Genomic DNA, 16,355 nt, shown 5'->3' with positions numbered 1-16,355 from the left:
CAAAGAAAACATAATAACTTCCCTCTGCTCCTGGAGTTGGGAAGGGAAGTTTGAGTGCAGGCGAGCAGTCCTTGACCCCTGCTGGGGTCAGGTGACAGTCCCTACTGGGGTCAGGTGAAGGTTGAGTGCAAGTGATCATTCCTTGATCCCTGCTTGGGTCAGGTGACAGTCCTTACTGGGGTCAGGTGACAGTCCCTTTGCAGCCCCCTCCTCTTTTGGTGCCGTGGTATAAAAGCTAGCCCCAGCAGAACAATAAAGAAGCTGTTCCATCTCAACCTCGTGCTCTGTGGATTCATTCAACCTGGACACCGTCCGCGAGACTCGTGGTTCCAGCCCGTGATCATTTTTCATATCGATTAAATAAGAATCATCTCTCTCCCATAGGTTTGTTCAGGTACTTTCTGGAAAAGCATTTCACTGTTGCTATCAGCATGACTCACTTGAGACAAAAATGTCATTGCTGGTTGCTGCTGGTAGCAGAATGTGGGAACCAGTTGCTATTCTTTTCAGGAAAACGTGCTCGACTTTTTTTTTTTTTTTTTTTCTGAGACAGAATTTCTCTGTAGTTATGGAGCCTGTCCTGGAACTAGCTCTTGTAGACCAGGCTGTCCTCGAACTCACAGAGTTCCACCTACCTCTGCCTCCCGAGTGCTGGGATTCAAGGCGTGCACCACCACCGCCCAGGAAGCATGCTTGACTTTTAACCTCTTTTGGTCTTAGGTAGGATTGGGTTTATTCTTCTTCCTAATGTTAAGCGAAAATGTTTTGAAGAGATTTGGTGTGATATTTTAAGTTAATAATATTACTGAGAGACAGATTTCCTTTCTGCCTCTTTTCATAGTGAGTTAACTGAAGCGTTTCTCTTAGTTTGTTAAAATGATTGTTTACAGAAAAAGTTCTTGAAACAATTGATGTTCACAGGAAACCTGTGTAGTCATTCTTCGCCTTATCACATTTCTGAAATGCAGAGTAGAGATGTCGACTTTTTATGTAGAGCAGTAGTGAGTCTTTATGTAGATGTCGTTTTTCTAAAAATCTAGAAATATTTCCCATTTGAAGCTCTCCCTCTGAGTGCGATTCGAATGTATAGTAACAGTAACACATCACTACCTTTGGAGAAAACTAAAGGTGGTGTCTGCCGGGCAGGCATTCCCTCTTCCTTCCCTTCAGCGGGCTGCCCAGGGACCAGACCCTGGAGGGCGGGGCTGCCTCTTTGCCCTTGTTCAAACTGTCTCCTTGTGAAGCTATGTTCCCTTCCTCTCCCCTCTCCCATCCCTGCATTGTTCCAGCTGCTGAGCCTCCAGTATTTCCACCCAGTAAGGGGAAGGGAAGGGCAAATGGTTTTCAAATCACAACACTTCTCTCTGTGCTCCTCAGTAAAACACTGGCCACAAGATATCCTGCCTTTCCTTTCCTGGACAGAAGGCTCCCTGCTCCCCGCTCCCTGTAATCACAAGTGAGCCAAAAACCAGGGCTGGGTACTCAGGTAGGTGGTGATGTGGTCCCATGCGGCTGCTGGGGAGCACGGCTCTGCGATTTGAAATGACAACCTGCTCTCCTCTCCCACACACTGCCACCCCCGTGGGCTGTCACACCTGTCTTTTCTCTGTTGTACTGATGCCTGTGACTTCTTTTCTGGGCACAGATTCTGAAGCCCATGGCCATCCTCACTGCCCAGGAGTGTGAGTATCTGTGTTTCCCTCTCTGTGAGAGATGCGCTCTAAACCCAGGACCCAGCAGAATAAATATGTAAATATCTGTAGCATGGACAGAAGAGCCGGTTCCTGTTCAGTGCTCGCCTATATAATCAGAGGAAAATAACTGACAAAACAAGGCAGTGGGGCTGCTGGGAAGATGGTTCAGTCAGGAAAGTGCATGTCGTACAAGGAGGATACAATATATGTAACACCCCTCTCTCTCTCTCTCTCTCTCTCTCTCTCTCTCTCTCTCTCTCTCTCACACACACACACACACACACACACACACACACACACACACACACACACGGTTTTTATTCAGGACCAACTTTCATGTCTTAGGTCGAATAAAAAGAAGTTCTCGATATTCTGCATCTTCTGCAGTCTGTGAAATTCAAACGGTGACATCTAATCTATGAATACAGTGGGGGGAGCAGAAAGGACTGACAGGGTTGCTGGCCAGTCAGTGTTAATTATCATCATAATTAAGAGCTTGTGGCAGCAGCATCCCTGGGTTGACAACCATAACTGGTGGGCTGGTCCAGCTCAGCTCATGGCACGTTTTTACATGGATACCAATGTTTCACTCAGCCTAGCTTAGAAGTGAGTCGCTGTAAGAGCCTGGAAGACTTGCAAAGCCGAGAATAGCTACTCTGGCCTTGAGCCCAGGGTCCAGTGGACCATGCTCCGTGGACCAGGTTGATCCCCAAGGCTGCTTATCACTGGTCTGTAACAGGATAAGTCCAGAAACTAAGATTAAACATTTGGAAACATCTATAAATATCTGCCACCGAAGGCCAAGTTCACAATTTGGTTTATGAAAATAAAAAAGCATTCTTTTGAGGTTGATTGGGAATTTAAAAAAAAAATGAAAACCACAAAAGCAACAACAAGCTAAATGTAAAGCCTGGTCCTTCCCACTGGAAAGAATCGAATGTTTTGCAGTGGGTTTTGCCGCCTCAGGAACTCTGAAAGAACGTGCTCACGTGATTGCAGATGGAAACATCTGGAAGCCTATCAGGTGTGAATGACAAACATGTCCCGAGATTGCAAGCGAGCTGGGAAGGCTGATGAATAAGCACATTAATAACGTCATGCTGATGGATTCTCTATGCAGATGAATGGGCCAGCCACAGGTCACTTATCAGCTAATACAGTTGTTAGGTGTTGCTTCGTGGCTGAGAGAAGGCAGCCACCTTCAGATATTACAGATGCCTCCTGCACACATGGAAATTAATTCCCCTTTTGAGGTCCATGCATTTTAAGTTGATAAGTTGTCATCTGCACCAACTTTCCTGGAAATCCAGGAAAATAACATGTCTACGGCGATCCCCATGTTTTTGTCAAGTGTGCCCGTTAGAAACAAAAGAAAGAAAAGGAAAAAAAGAGCAGACTGACTTTTTCCTTTCCTGTTTTAGAATCTGTTCCAAGCAGTCAAGCCTGCCAGAAAAAACAGACAAACTCTCAAGAACAACAATACCCATTATGTGTGGGGTGGGCGCTGCCAGACTCTGATTACTGCCCAGACATTAACCCCTTTAGTGTCTTAGGAAAGAAAGACCAAGTCTGAATCCAGACATTTCCAGAGTTCTACAGACTCTCGTGGTGTGAGAACTTAGGTTTTTATAAGGAGTACCGAGAGAGGGACTTGCAGGTTAAAGGTGGCATTGACCCTTCCCCAGTTGCTGTCAAGACCCATTCTTTCAAGCAGCTGGGACAGACTCCATTGGCTTTGCCCCTTTGTGGACTTTTCTGAGGATGGGGGAGCAGCTATGCCTTGTTACCCTCCTCTGTGAGAGGGAAGAGTCAAATTTTGCAATCCTAGAGGAAACTGTAGGTTCCTTAAGGTCACCCCTTTATAGTAAGGCTAGTGGAAAGAAAAAAAAAAACATTACAACCTCTTGTGATAAGTTTCTTTCCCTTCCCCACATGCCCTTTGCAGGTCAACAGACTCAGATCTCAGATAAGGAGAGCACAATGCAGCTCCTGAGTAAGAGGGTGATATAATGTGTAAGCAAACTGTCTAGTATATGCTTGGACCATGTGGGCATCATACTGTGTATCTGTGTAGCATTCTCTTGTTATTCCCTATTTTCATATACATACATACATGCATACATAGATGTATGTGTACACACACACACACACACACACACACATATATATATGCTAGAGACTGGTTTGACATATCAAGTTAATTATAATCATTAAGCCTACCATTTGTAAAGAGCTAATTCATGCCAAACCTTTTACCCTCACATACTTGATTCAAACCTTAAAACCACTTTATAAAAAAAAGACCCCATTTTGCCTCTTAGCGGATTCATTTTCAGGTCTGGGAGTATGATTCGGTAGTAATGCAAGTGTAGGGAATTCAGCTCCACCCACCCCCAGTTCAAGGAAACACAGGCTGTCAATCTCAGAGTTTGGATACAAGGATCAGCTGCTAACTTTCCTTCCCAAAGACGAGTAAAAAATGTAGAAAGACACTCCTGTCCTTTCCTGAAAATTTATATTCTGGGTGATGAGACGTGCCTCCCATGCAGAATGAAGAGAGGTTGGGAGAGTTTGCGCAGAATGCGGTACTGGATCTGTGCCTCCCTGGCATGGGGCATCGATGAAGCAATGGCAGAAGGGGACATCCTTGAGTTAGGTGTCTGTTGGTTGCGCAGCAGGACATGTAGACTTATCAGAGGCATTTCTGACTGGGGCAAATTTATCACCCACAATGGGAGGCATGAGTAGATGGGTAACAAGGCTGTCCCTACTTACCCCATCTCTGTGTTGTCCCTCATTGATACCCTTTGGTCACTGCCAGACTTGCTAAAAGAAAATCCTACAAGACAGTCAGTTCAGCTTACTTTGACGTAATGATGACATTAGGGAAGTCATGGCAGATGCCAAAGGAACCTGCACTTTCTGCTTATTGAAACAATAAGGTTCTCTAGGTAACTGTTTCAGAAGAGAAGTCTGGCTGCTGTTGGAAGTGAGATGGCACATTGCGGGGAGGACCAGAAGGAATCGCTTCCATTGTTCCTCTTCTCTTGTGTGCTTCATCCGGAAGGTAAAGCTGCTTAGTGCTCTCAGCCACAGACGGGTAGACGTGGAAGAAAAATGTCTCACGCCTCAGCCCCATTCCAAGGAGGGGGCCACTTACTGCTGACATTGGTCAATCCTCAGAGCAGGGAACCCTTTTGTAGCCAGGGGAGGACTCTGGCTCAAAGGTAAGAGAACAATGATCTTCCCACGATGCCTTGCTGGTCTGTTTGCAGCCGATGAAAGGCAATGCACGTGGCTGTGACCTGGATTCTGGGCAGCCACCCTATCTCCGTTCTTTAAAACTGCCCTCTGAGAAACTAAGGCCTGCCTTGACATTTGGGGGTTCAGCATCTCAGACTAGCATCAGTCCCGGAATAGTGGTAATAATTCTGGGTTTTGTGCCTATTTTAAAGAAGAGTGGGCTCCTTTTAGCTTCCATATGATTTTAAAAAAATATCTCTTCCACAATTTTTAAAGTATATCCTGAGACTGCAGATGGTTATGAAATATTTGCATCCCACGTGGTCCATTGTTTCAGAAGGTTGTGGGCCAAATGCCTGTCGTTAAAGTCCCGAAGTGTTTGGAGGGACACGAAGAAGGGGTGTAGGCCCGCATCAGGGAGAGAAATTGACTGGGATTTCATGAATCCCAAACAATGGGGCAGCTGCTTTCCTATAAACAGATGACTGTTATTATTTCTACCTCTGACAGCTCGATGGCAGGCGTTATCTTCTTCCCAAGTGTCTTATCAAGTTCTGACTGTGTGAGGTATGGGTGATAAGGGGTAAGAAATGTCACCCATGGGATTGTCAAGGATTATTTGCCTGCAGCCCCCGCAGCAGCGAGCCTCTCAGCACTGAAAAGGAGTCCTATTGTTCCTGCTGGGCAGTCGCTCTTCCGACTATGCCAAGAGGGAAGAAAAGAAGATGGGTCTGCTATTGTGTGGGAGATTGAAATTTCATTCCTCTCAGCTGAACTTCAAGCCGTCCTGATTTTGAAAAGCAGCAGCCTCCTGGAATATCTTTGAAGGGGGAGAAGAAGAATGAAAGGGGCTCAGAGCTCCTCAGAAGTAGGAGGGAGGGCGCGCGAAGAGAATGTAGTGCTCGCAAATCGCAGAACTTAGGATACCAGGCCCATGAGCCTCGGAACGGCCGAGTGACATCCCATAAACACAGCTCGTGATCTAGTGCTGGCCTGGATCCCTCGTCAGAAAATAACCTTGCAGATTTCAGGCTCTTTGTCTCAGTCTCGTTCTATGTTCTGGAAAGAAATTAGTCTGTTATTGAAAAAAAAAATGCCCTTTCTCCTCAATGAAATTAAACTTATTATGAATGTCCTGCCTCTGAATAGTTGAGAAAACAAATATAATTCCTTTCTAGTTTTTGTTTCACTATTTTATCTTTCCAAACTTGTCTTCTTTGAGAAAACATGGCATCAGGCAAAAGTGGAAACTATGACAAAGCCATGTCATGTCCATATAGAATTCCTTACACAAAGATTTGAACTGTTTTTATTCAGGGTTCAGGTCATGCTGATATTACAATACAGGCTACTTGGAAGACAGCCAAATCAGAATTTCCCCCAACATTTTAAATTACTGTGGTAAGTGGAATTTCAGATGAATAAAATACTTTGCTCTTAAAGCAACAGACATGAAATCTTAGCCCCAGAGTCATCGAGATGAGGAAGGAAGCAGGGTGAGGAAGAAAGGACAAAGAAAAGGGACAAGGAAACAAAGAGGACTTGGGGAAGGACACAAAAGATTTGGCTCCTCATGACGTGACACGTGGTTGCAGGGGCCAAGGTCTGCCGTTAGTGTTTCTGTAGTTCCTGAATGGGGTGAGTGCTGGGGACGCATTTGTTAACTGACTCAATGATAAGAAACAGGGTGTTGGTATTCAGATATGGGAGGAATGTTACTTCAGCTAGACAGACTGTTTCAGTGTGTTTGCGACACTGTCTCGCCGCGTGGCTGGGTCTGGCCTGGAATCTGGAACCTTCGTCATCAGCCTCTCTCATGTGGTAGGATTACAAGTGTGTCCTATCCTGCCTGGCTCAAATATTCTAGTTTTTCAGCACTCAAGAATTTAGTAGGAAACCCAGATTTTCTCTTTAAAAAATTAAGTTATTATTCCTTGACAATTTCATCCATGTATACAGTGTATCTTGATATCATCCCAGCTCCTCCCAGTCACCCCCTCTCCAACCCCAGAACATTCCCCCATTTGCGTCTTCCTTTATTTTTGAGAATCTACTAAGTCCTTAGTGATGCCTAGATGCGTATGGGTAGGACGTCATCTACCTAAGCATGAGCAACCTACCAGGGGCCACGACCATGCAGAGGAAGGATTCTGCCCCCTTCAGTATCCACCAACTGCCTGTAGCTCCTGAGCAAGGGTTGGGGTCTCGGGAGACCTTCATCTGTGTTAGAACATTGGCTGACTTGGCGTGTGTGGGTGGTCACAGCTGCTGTGAATCCACTAAGGCCATGTTTGGAAGACAGTATTTTACAACACCCCTTCCTTCCTCCGGCTCTGAATAGGCTTTCCACCTCTTCTGCAGTGGTCCCTGAGCCTCGTGGGCAGGGGTCTTGATAGAGATAGCTCATTTAGGGATGCGTTCTCAGCTCTTGGAGCAGTTGGGTGTCTGTATTAACTACTTACCCCGAAGAAGATAGACGGGCACTGATTGGTGGGTGTAGACATACATTTAGAAGACAGCTTGATAAAATGTCTATTTATCAAATAACAGAAGTAAGTTTACCCTCGGGACCTGGGACTTTCCCAGCCATTGGCTTTTGACCACGTTTATACTGCTGGATACAAAGTCTCTTTCATGGAATGGACCTCAAATCCAGTCGGAAGTGGTTGGTTAACCCCATAACAGTCATGCAAGTAGTGCGCCACTGAGTAAATCTTGCCTGGCAGTTTGGTGGTATAGCATGCAGGCACTGCAACTGAGTAAGACTGCTGCCAAGAATTCTCCCCCGGTAGCCTGTGTATCATCCTTTGGCACTATGCAAGCTAGCAGCAGGAAAGAGATTTGGCTTGATTTTCCTCTGTCCTGCAACAAAAGGGCATGGTGTCTTTAGCCATATGGTATTACCATCTAGTTACCATGGCAATGCCAAGAGCGTGCATTGTTTCGGGGGCCTGTGGAGCCTCCTGATCAAAACCTCACAGAGAGTTATCCTATACCTGACACTGAGATTTTTGTTTAATAACGCATGTCTTCTGGGAGACCCATTCCTGATTCCCTCCTGCAGCTTACGTCCATTCAAACTCCTTCTTTTCGAAAATTATATATTTAGATTAATCACCTTACAAAATAGTGGATTTCCACAAGGTTTTAAATAGTTACATTTTTGATTTTGGTTAATGTGCTCCATCTTTTCTCTTTCCCATGGCCTCATTTTCATCCCCCTTAAATTCTTAACCCTGCTGTTCCTCCTCCCTGCTTTCATTGTACCCTGCCCACTGGCCACTCTCTAGATCTCCAGCTGCTAAACGCGTTTGAGTGACCTGTAACAGACCTTGTTAAAGCTCCAGACTGATTCTGTAAGCCTGGGATACAGTCTAACGTTTCGCATTTATCAAGCCCCTCTGGAACTCAGTACTTGCAAAACACTCTGAGGGCAATGCCTTAGAGCCCGGGTTCTCAACCTGTGGGTCGCGACGCCCTTGGGGATGAATCTTCCTTTCATGGGAGTCACATATCAGATATCTTGCCCATCAGATGTTGATATTATGATTCACAGCAGTAGCCAACATGCAGTGATGAAGTAGCAATGAAAATGATTTTAGGGTTGGCGGTCACCACAACATGAGGAGCTGAGTTCAAGAGTTGCAGCATTAGGAAGGTTGAGGACCACTGGCTCAGTGTCATTGGTTCAGTAGAGGGTTCAGCTGGATCTGAATTCTGGTTCCTTTCTTGTTTTCAGACTTTGCCAGCTTCCATTTTACTATCTCAACCATGGGTGGGTTAGGGCTTTGTAATCCTCCGAATTTTCATAGCCTTCCTATTTTAAAACAAATAGAACATTTTGGGAACCACCAATCTGTATCTCTCAGAACCTCTAGGGAGGTTCAGTTATTCCCTGCTGGGGTTGCACAAGTAATTGTGAGTGATTAAATTACACTTCAGCCGCTTCTCTGATTTCTGCTACAGTAATTTCCCCTCTGCCAGTTCTTTTTATCATTATTAATTATTTTTATAGAATACCTGCAATTTGTGTGATGCAATTTTAGACGCTGGGAATAGAAGATGTGTAAATTATTATAATTTATCACAGAACCACTTACTTGATTAACATGCTTCAACGTGACAGCAAAATCGATGCTGTGTGTAACGTGTGTGTGTTAACATGCTTGGCTTTCCTTCTTCGTGACATAACACATTTGCAGCTAGGGTGGAATGCTTGCCAAGATGATCTCAACCCTACAACTATCTTTCCATCCACTCCTTTTGTTATGTAAATATTTAGCTTATACGAAAAAAGAGGTGGTATTTCATTCTTCAGCCCTTGTCTCGCTGGGTTGGTTTGATGACTGGTTGGGTCCAATAGAATGCATCAAAAGGAAGAAAATGTCAGTTGTAGGTTCTCAGACTCCTGGCACTGCCATAAGAACAAGTGAGGGATAATTTTTTTTGGAGGAGAAGGATCAAACGTATGAACATTGTCTCAAGGGAAGCTAAGCTAGACAAGGCTATAGTTAACCGACCTCCAATGCACCTCTATGCACAGATGCCCAGAGAGAGCTGATACCTGAACTTCTCAGATACCCTAAAGTCTTGCAAGGAGCAATAAGTGCCCACTAAAGCTGCTTCACGTCGGGTGTTTTGTTCTGCAGTCCAGCTAAGTAGTGGGACAGCCTTCTGAACTCCGAGCTCTGCCAATTAAATGATTCCAGATGAGATTCTACCAGCAAGCTAGGTCAGCTATCTGGGGGGCATCTTCTAGGCTCTACCATTTCTTCTGTTATTTTGAGATAAAGGAGGGAGTTAACCCCTATTATTTTTATTTTATGGAAAGATTATTTTATTTTAGTGGAAAGATGTGTTCAACAAAGGGAGGGGATTCTGAGCGTTTCTTTCCTAGAAGAAGCCTGAAAGATGGGGGCAAGAGCTTGAGATTGGAAAAGAAATGTTCCAATTCTGATCTTGACATTTCTGTTTGCTCCCCTGAGCTTCGGCATTATTCTTAGTAAGTAGATACAGCTATAGCGATCTGCCTCTCTCAAAGGTGTTCATGAGAAAGGACAGGAAGAATAAAGAGAAGAATTCTCCACAAAGTAGTATGTGATATCTTAATGTCACTGTTTCTTGGCAATTTTCCTCAATTTCTTAATTTTTGTGTTTCAGTTTTTAAACGCTATCTCACAAAGTAGCTCTGAGTGACACTTAGCTTGGAATCCTCCTCCCTCAGGCCCCTGAGTGATGAGATTACAGGCATGCATTTCCAAACCACTCAATTCATTTTATTTTTTATTAAATAGTGGCTCGTGCTTTAGAAATTATAATACCTTTTATAACTATAATATACCTATCGTATACACACATCACTGTTTTCACTCTGTATATGTCTGAAAGGGAGAAAAAGACAATGGCTACTCTGATAATTGGCCTAGGATTTATTTTTCTTAACTGTTCCTATTGCGTATTTGGTGATGTTAAATGGACTACACACAATTAAATCAAAGATCTGAGTCAAGCATTTGTGTGGGTGATTACAAGGCTTCTGGTGACGTAGATACTGGGTGCAGTAAGTTTCCTCCTGAAATATGAATTCTGAGCTGGGTGTGTGATAAACACTGATGACCCCTCACTGAATTAACTCAATGGTTAGTTCGAGTCTTGTCAACAGGCCATTTCCTCTGCTCTCCTTCGTTTTAGGTGCTGGAGCTAATTTGACCATGTCTTATAACTGTTTCAATTGCATTACACATTGATTGTGTGAAAGGAAGTCGTGGCAGAGACTGCAATTGCTGCTATTTATTGAGAACTTAAGGCACGGGCACCCACATTCTGGGTGTTTTACCTGGTTTAGCTCATTTGTGTTTCACAAGGCTCCATTAAGAGGAGATCTATTATTATCTATTATTATCCTGTTTTATAGATGTGGGAACTGAGGCAGAGAAAGATTAAATGATTTTCCCAGAGACAATAAAACTACAAAGTAACTGTGTTGGATTTAAAGAAAATCTAACTTTATGACACTATAGCCTGGTTACTGCCAGACTTTCTTTTTTTTAAGTTTATTTTGACTGTTTTTAATTATGTGTATGTATGTGTTGACATGTACACACGTGTGTGTAGGTGCCCACAGAGACCATGTCAGATCTTCTTGGAACTACAATTACAGATGGTTGTGATACCTGGTATGGATGCTGGGAATTGAATTTGGGTCCTCCGGGAGAGCAGGGTGTGCTCTTAATGCCTGATCTATCTCTCAGCTAATGTCAACCTTTGTTTTAAGTTGGATATCATGAGAAATATTACAAATCAGCCTAACCATGGTCGTGAATAGCATCTTTTCACAAGTCCTGTGGGCACTCTTAATTGTGTTGAGGAATTCAGTCAGTGTTCATGGCCTGCTCTTCCAAAGGTCCTAAGTTCAATTCCCTGAAACCACATGCTGGCTCACAACCATTGTAATGAGATCTGGTGCCCTCTTGAGAAAGAGACCTGATCAGTCATCCTCATCAATTTAGACCATGAAGCCCAATATGGACAAGTTCAACAGAGCCGCCATATATGGGCTGCGCATGCTTACTTCAGCATTATCAAGACAAAAATTTCATTTTCATTCAACATTTTACGCTTCCAGCTAACCTGGGCGGTCCTCCTTCCCGCTCTCTAGTCTCTCATCTCATCTCCTCTACCTTGGGTCCATCCCTCGAATACCCATATTCCCATTTGTCTTGCTGGGTTTTTTTTTTCAGACAAGGTTTTCTCTTCCACTGAAGTTTTCATATCCAGGTCTTAATCTGAGCTTTGATGAGATGACACACCAGACACAGGCAATCCATTCTCCTGCAAAGATTCCTGTGTAAAATGTTACAGTCAAAAGAATTTTCTGGATGGACTGCTTTCAAATCTTTGCTTTACTCCTGGCTATCAAAATGGAGTCAAGGAAGTTACATCCCCTCTTGGAAATTAGTTAGAACCTAAGAGTCAGCCATCCTCTGTAAGTTGCCCATTCATTCATATACCTGTAAATGTTCATTCAGAACCTCCTAAATAGAAGGAACCACTCTTGGGTAGGAGGTGAGGTGGTAACATTGACCAGAACAGATACAGTCTTGGTCGCCATGAAGTTTACATTCTACTGGATGAGGCTGATGTGTAGAAAGAAGAAAAATAATACAGCAAAGGATGTAGGGGCTCAGGGGGCTATCATCAGAGAATGATGAATATCTCCTCGAAGGAAGGGTCACATGAGTAGAGATGGAACTAAATAACACTCTTTTCTGGAGCATATCAGAAGGAATCCCTTTGTAATGGCAAGGTTTAGTATAAACCTTCCAGTAAGACTCGGGATTTCCGGTCCCTTGAAGGTGATTGTATGATGAAGAAGAGGGTTGTGAATACCAGGCTATCATTGGAAAATCTTGTCTGGCTTAGGGAAGGAGGGAGGACAATATTTGCCTGGGGTTTAATCAAAGGAGACTACACTGAAATTTCCTCTTAACTCCAGGTGATTAATGACCCAGTGCCTGTCCAGCCAAGACATACACACATCCTCTGGCCACTGTGCTTTCTCTGGCTTGTGTTTTCATTGGCTAAATATATTTCAGTCCTTGATTCTTAGCAGGGAGACTTAGTCAGCTCTCCCCCAACCCCCAGAAAGTTGATAAACACAAGCGATGGTATCTGTCTGCTGCGTATTACTGTAAGTATCCTTGCAGCAGGTCTTGAAGGCCAACATGATCAAAAGAGAAATGCGTTCTGGGACAGTGCTTAAGTCAGACATAGGTCAGGGACTTCACTGACATCAGTTCCTGGAGAGGATTCAGCTTTTATTAATGAATCATAAATGAGGAGAAACAGAGGTGCTTGCAGTTTCTTGGCAATTAAAAAGGAGGACTTTCATATTTGTTCATATTTTAGTTATATTGTTGATCTAAGTGGTACATTACGAGCCAATAACCTCTTGCCTGTCCATACCAATAAGGAAACTAATGGCTGACTGTACAGACACACACATGTGCACACACACATGTATGCATGTGTGCAGGCACATACACACAAATAACCAAAAACAAAAGGAGCAAGTGTAATAAGAAGACAGAAATAAGAGAGTTATTTGTAATTTTTTACTTACTGAACCATTTTAAACTCTAATATTATTGCCAGAACTTCTTGATGGACCTCTTACTGTTCAAACAGTCCCTTGAGTGAGTAGGAGAGAGAGAGAGAGAGTCCAGGGGCGGACATGGTAGAGGGGTAGCGATGGGGTGGAGGGCGACTCTCAATACTTGGTCTTCCCAGATGCACGGAGCTTTCGTATGACAGTTCCATGTGAGATGCTGCCATGATTTAGCGCACTTCCGATGATAATCAGTCTCAACGTTCATCCATTTCCCTTCTCTTTCCTACTCAATGCCTGCGCTGTGCTGCTGGCATATTGAAGCCCTGAAACCCACCCAGTCAGATGCCAGACAGTGCTGTCTCAGACTCTAAAATTACCCATCCGAAATGCCATTGATTAAAACCATCCTTGGGAGCTCATCCAAAAGTCCAGAGAGTTAGAAATAAGCACGGAGTTCTCTTTATAGACAGACATGTAAATTATGAATTCGACTTTTAATGAAAAGCATTTTAATATTTTATTTCTTCGTCTGGCAAGAAGTAATAACTTCAAGATGGGAAGTAGCTACCTCGCCTTCATCACTAAGCCATGGCAGACATTGTTCATTATTCCCTTTACTTCTTTACTTTGGTTTGGTCTTGGTCTCAGAATGTTTTGCTATATGGTACTTTAGCTGGCAACTACCAATTGGAAAGGGTAGGTTGCAATTGCCCTCTCTGTATTATTGGGTGGTAATTCAGTGCTTTGTTTAACATGTTGTGTATATAACAGCAGGAAGCTGGCAGCTTGTTATGCATATGGTGTATTTAAAAATATGTATTTGTATACATTTGAAAGTAATAAACAATTACTGATTTACTAGGAATTACTGGTAAAATCACTCTTAAAATGTGCTATTTTGACTAGGAAAACTGATGATTACAACATATTTTAGCACAAAACTCTTTACAGTTGAGGGTTCTCAAGTGGATTTTGACAATGGCGATAGGTAAATCTAAGATACAAAGATAAGTTTTGAAAAGTAGGGGGATAAGCAGAGAGAAGCAGAAAGGGCAAAAATCAATTAGTTATTTCTCTCCACACTTGGTACTTATGATCATGAAGCACACCTTGCATAGGTAAGGGCCTTTGTTCATTGGTTTTATTTACATTAAATTATGCTTTGAGGGTCTTTTTTCTGCAAAAGGCAAAATGGGAACAACTGAAAGGGATTTTGGAGTTAAAGACCACTTTTTTTGCAAACCCCAAGGATGTTCACTTGCAGAGATTAGGGAAAACCCTTCACCATCTGCGAGTCTTGATCCTCTGGAAAGTGGCTGGCAGTTACCAACGGGAGTGACATATACCTTCTCAACTTTTTGTAAGGCCTCAGCAAGTGACCATTCCTGGCAACACGTGGAAACTCCGAGACAATGACAGACACAGGCAACTTCAAATAAGAGATAAATGAAATATCTCTAGAAATCCATCCATACTATCTATTGCTATAAATACTGTTGTGAACATCTGTTTTAAATTTCAAATTGAAATTTTAAAATTCAAGGCTCTCTCTATTTTGTGTTCCATGAAGGGGTGGCAGCCTTGAAGGCAGGAAACAGCCTATGTTAGTTCTGTTTCACCTCAGCTGCTGGTTGACATAGGTTTTTTTCTCCCCTTGATATAGATTGAGCAACAGTGTTTGTTAGCCATCTCTTATGAGACCTGAGTGGTCACCGTGGATTCACCCATGTGTGGGACGGGTGTAGGCAACATTCCGTGGGCTTTAGAAAAACAAAGCCATTCCCTGTCCACAGGCTTGTCTAAAATTAAGTTTAGCTTTCAACCTGGTGTTTTTGAGGCTCAGCAATAGCCGAATAAACAGCCATCTGTTTATTTAGTGTTTAGTCTGGGCTAGAGGGCTGAATTCGCTAAACACCCAGGGATCCTCCCATAGGAGAATTCTAGCCCTCCCTGAACTCGTTCTCAGTTCTGTTTTCTTCGGAGTATTTATTAACCCGACTGATGCTCACTGTTGTAACACTGAGGGCAGAGCTAGGGTATAGATTACACAACGTGGGTGAGAGGAGCCACAAGGAGCCTCTGGAAGGCATGGCTCTCTGAGTTTATTTAAGCTCTCTCTCTCTGCTCTTTAAGATGATTTTCACCAAAACATTCTCCTGAGAACTAAGGAAAACCGCATGCAGGGGTTCCGACCTGGGGCTTTACAGTCTTGCAAAAAAATCAGACCTCACTCCATCTATGTTTCTCACTGACATTGTAATTGTTTCCTGTGATTCTTTTTTAAGGGATAAAGGAGCTGTGTCAGCACCCTGCCTGAACGTCTCAAGCATGCTGGGCTGTCACGTGACTAGACAGTCCCCAACACAGCTCCTGATGCTTTGTGGATTGTCTTCTATGTCATACGGTGTCACTGGACCACTCCAGTGTTCATTTGGATTGTCCTGGCTCCAGAAGATAAGCAATTTTCTTTTCAGCCGTTGGCTTCTGAAGACTTTTCTGGAAACTATAAACCTTGGATGACTGGAACTGGCCAGGGTGAGAGAAGATGTTGGCCACCGTCAATATTCGGTTTAAAGCTTAGTACCACGCGTGAGGAAACTGAGTGTTTGCAATTAATCTCCATCTTGATGCTTGCCTGCAGCTCTGCCAGTGGGGATGCTGGGCTCCCATTTCTCTCCACCCTACTCTGTGGGCTTAGATGGACAACAGAGATAAAAGTGCCGTGTTTGCGTACTTTTGAATTTTGTGCATTTCATTCATTCATTTATTCTCTCTTTACCTTTCTTTTCTTGGAAAAGCAACTGCTGTAATGAATTAGACAAAATTTCACATAGGGTTTTATTTTTAACTTAAAGAGTTTAGTAGTAAAATTTTCCCAATTTGTAATACAGTTCCCAAGTTTTTCTTTTTCTTTATTTTGGAGATTGCATTTTAATTACAGCATTTCTCCCTTCCCGTTCTTCCCTCCAAACCCTCCCACATACGACTTCCTGTTGTTCTTCAAACTCATGGCCTTTCTCCATCAATTGTAATTGCATACATATTTGTCTTTGTGTATACATTCCCAAATATAACCGGCTGAGTCCATACAAAGTTACTTGTGTGCATACATGTTTTCAGGACTGGCCATTTGGCACCGGATGACCAATGGTGTGCTCTTTCATGAGGAGAGGCCACCACTCCTGCTCCCAGTTTTACCCAGGTGCCTGTAGTTATTTGTGTAGGCTTGAAGACTCATCCATCCCCCACCTCCCTTCCATGCAGTTTGGCATGTTCACCGATATCCTAGTTCAGCTTACATTTGGGTG

General features: G+C 43.4%; 1 long non-coding RNA gene across 1 annotated transcript in view; it reads left to right on the top strand.

Moving 5' to 3' along the window:
* Positions 1–16,140, top strand: part of LOC146889770 (uncharacterized) — a 40,481-nt gene extending 24,341 nt beyond the window's left edge. Inside the window, exon 2 of the long non-coding RNA XR_014999726.2 lies at positions 15,333–16,140. This is a non-coding gene — a long non-coding RNA (uncharacterized LOC146889770). The remainder of the gene's footprint in view (positions 1–15,332) is intronic.
* Positions 16,141–16,355: the final 215 nt, after the last annotated feature.

This window comes from Myodes glareolus, chromosome 26 (genome assembly GCF_982192425.1).
Source record: "Myodes glareolus chromosome 26, mMyoGla1.1, whole genome shotgun sequence".
Classification (NCBI taxonomy): Eukaryota; Metazoa; Chordata; class Mammalia; order Rodentia; family Cricetidae; genus Myodes; species Myodes glareolus.
This window is presented reverse-complemented; position numbering and strand designations above follow the sequence as displayed.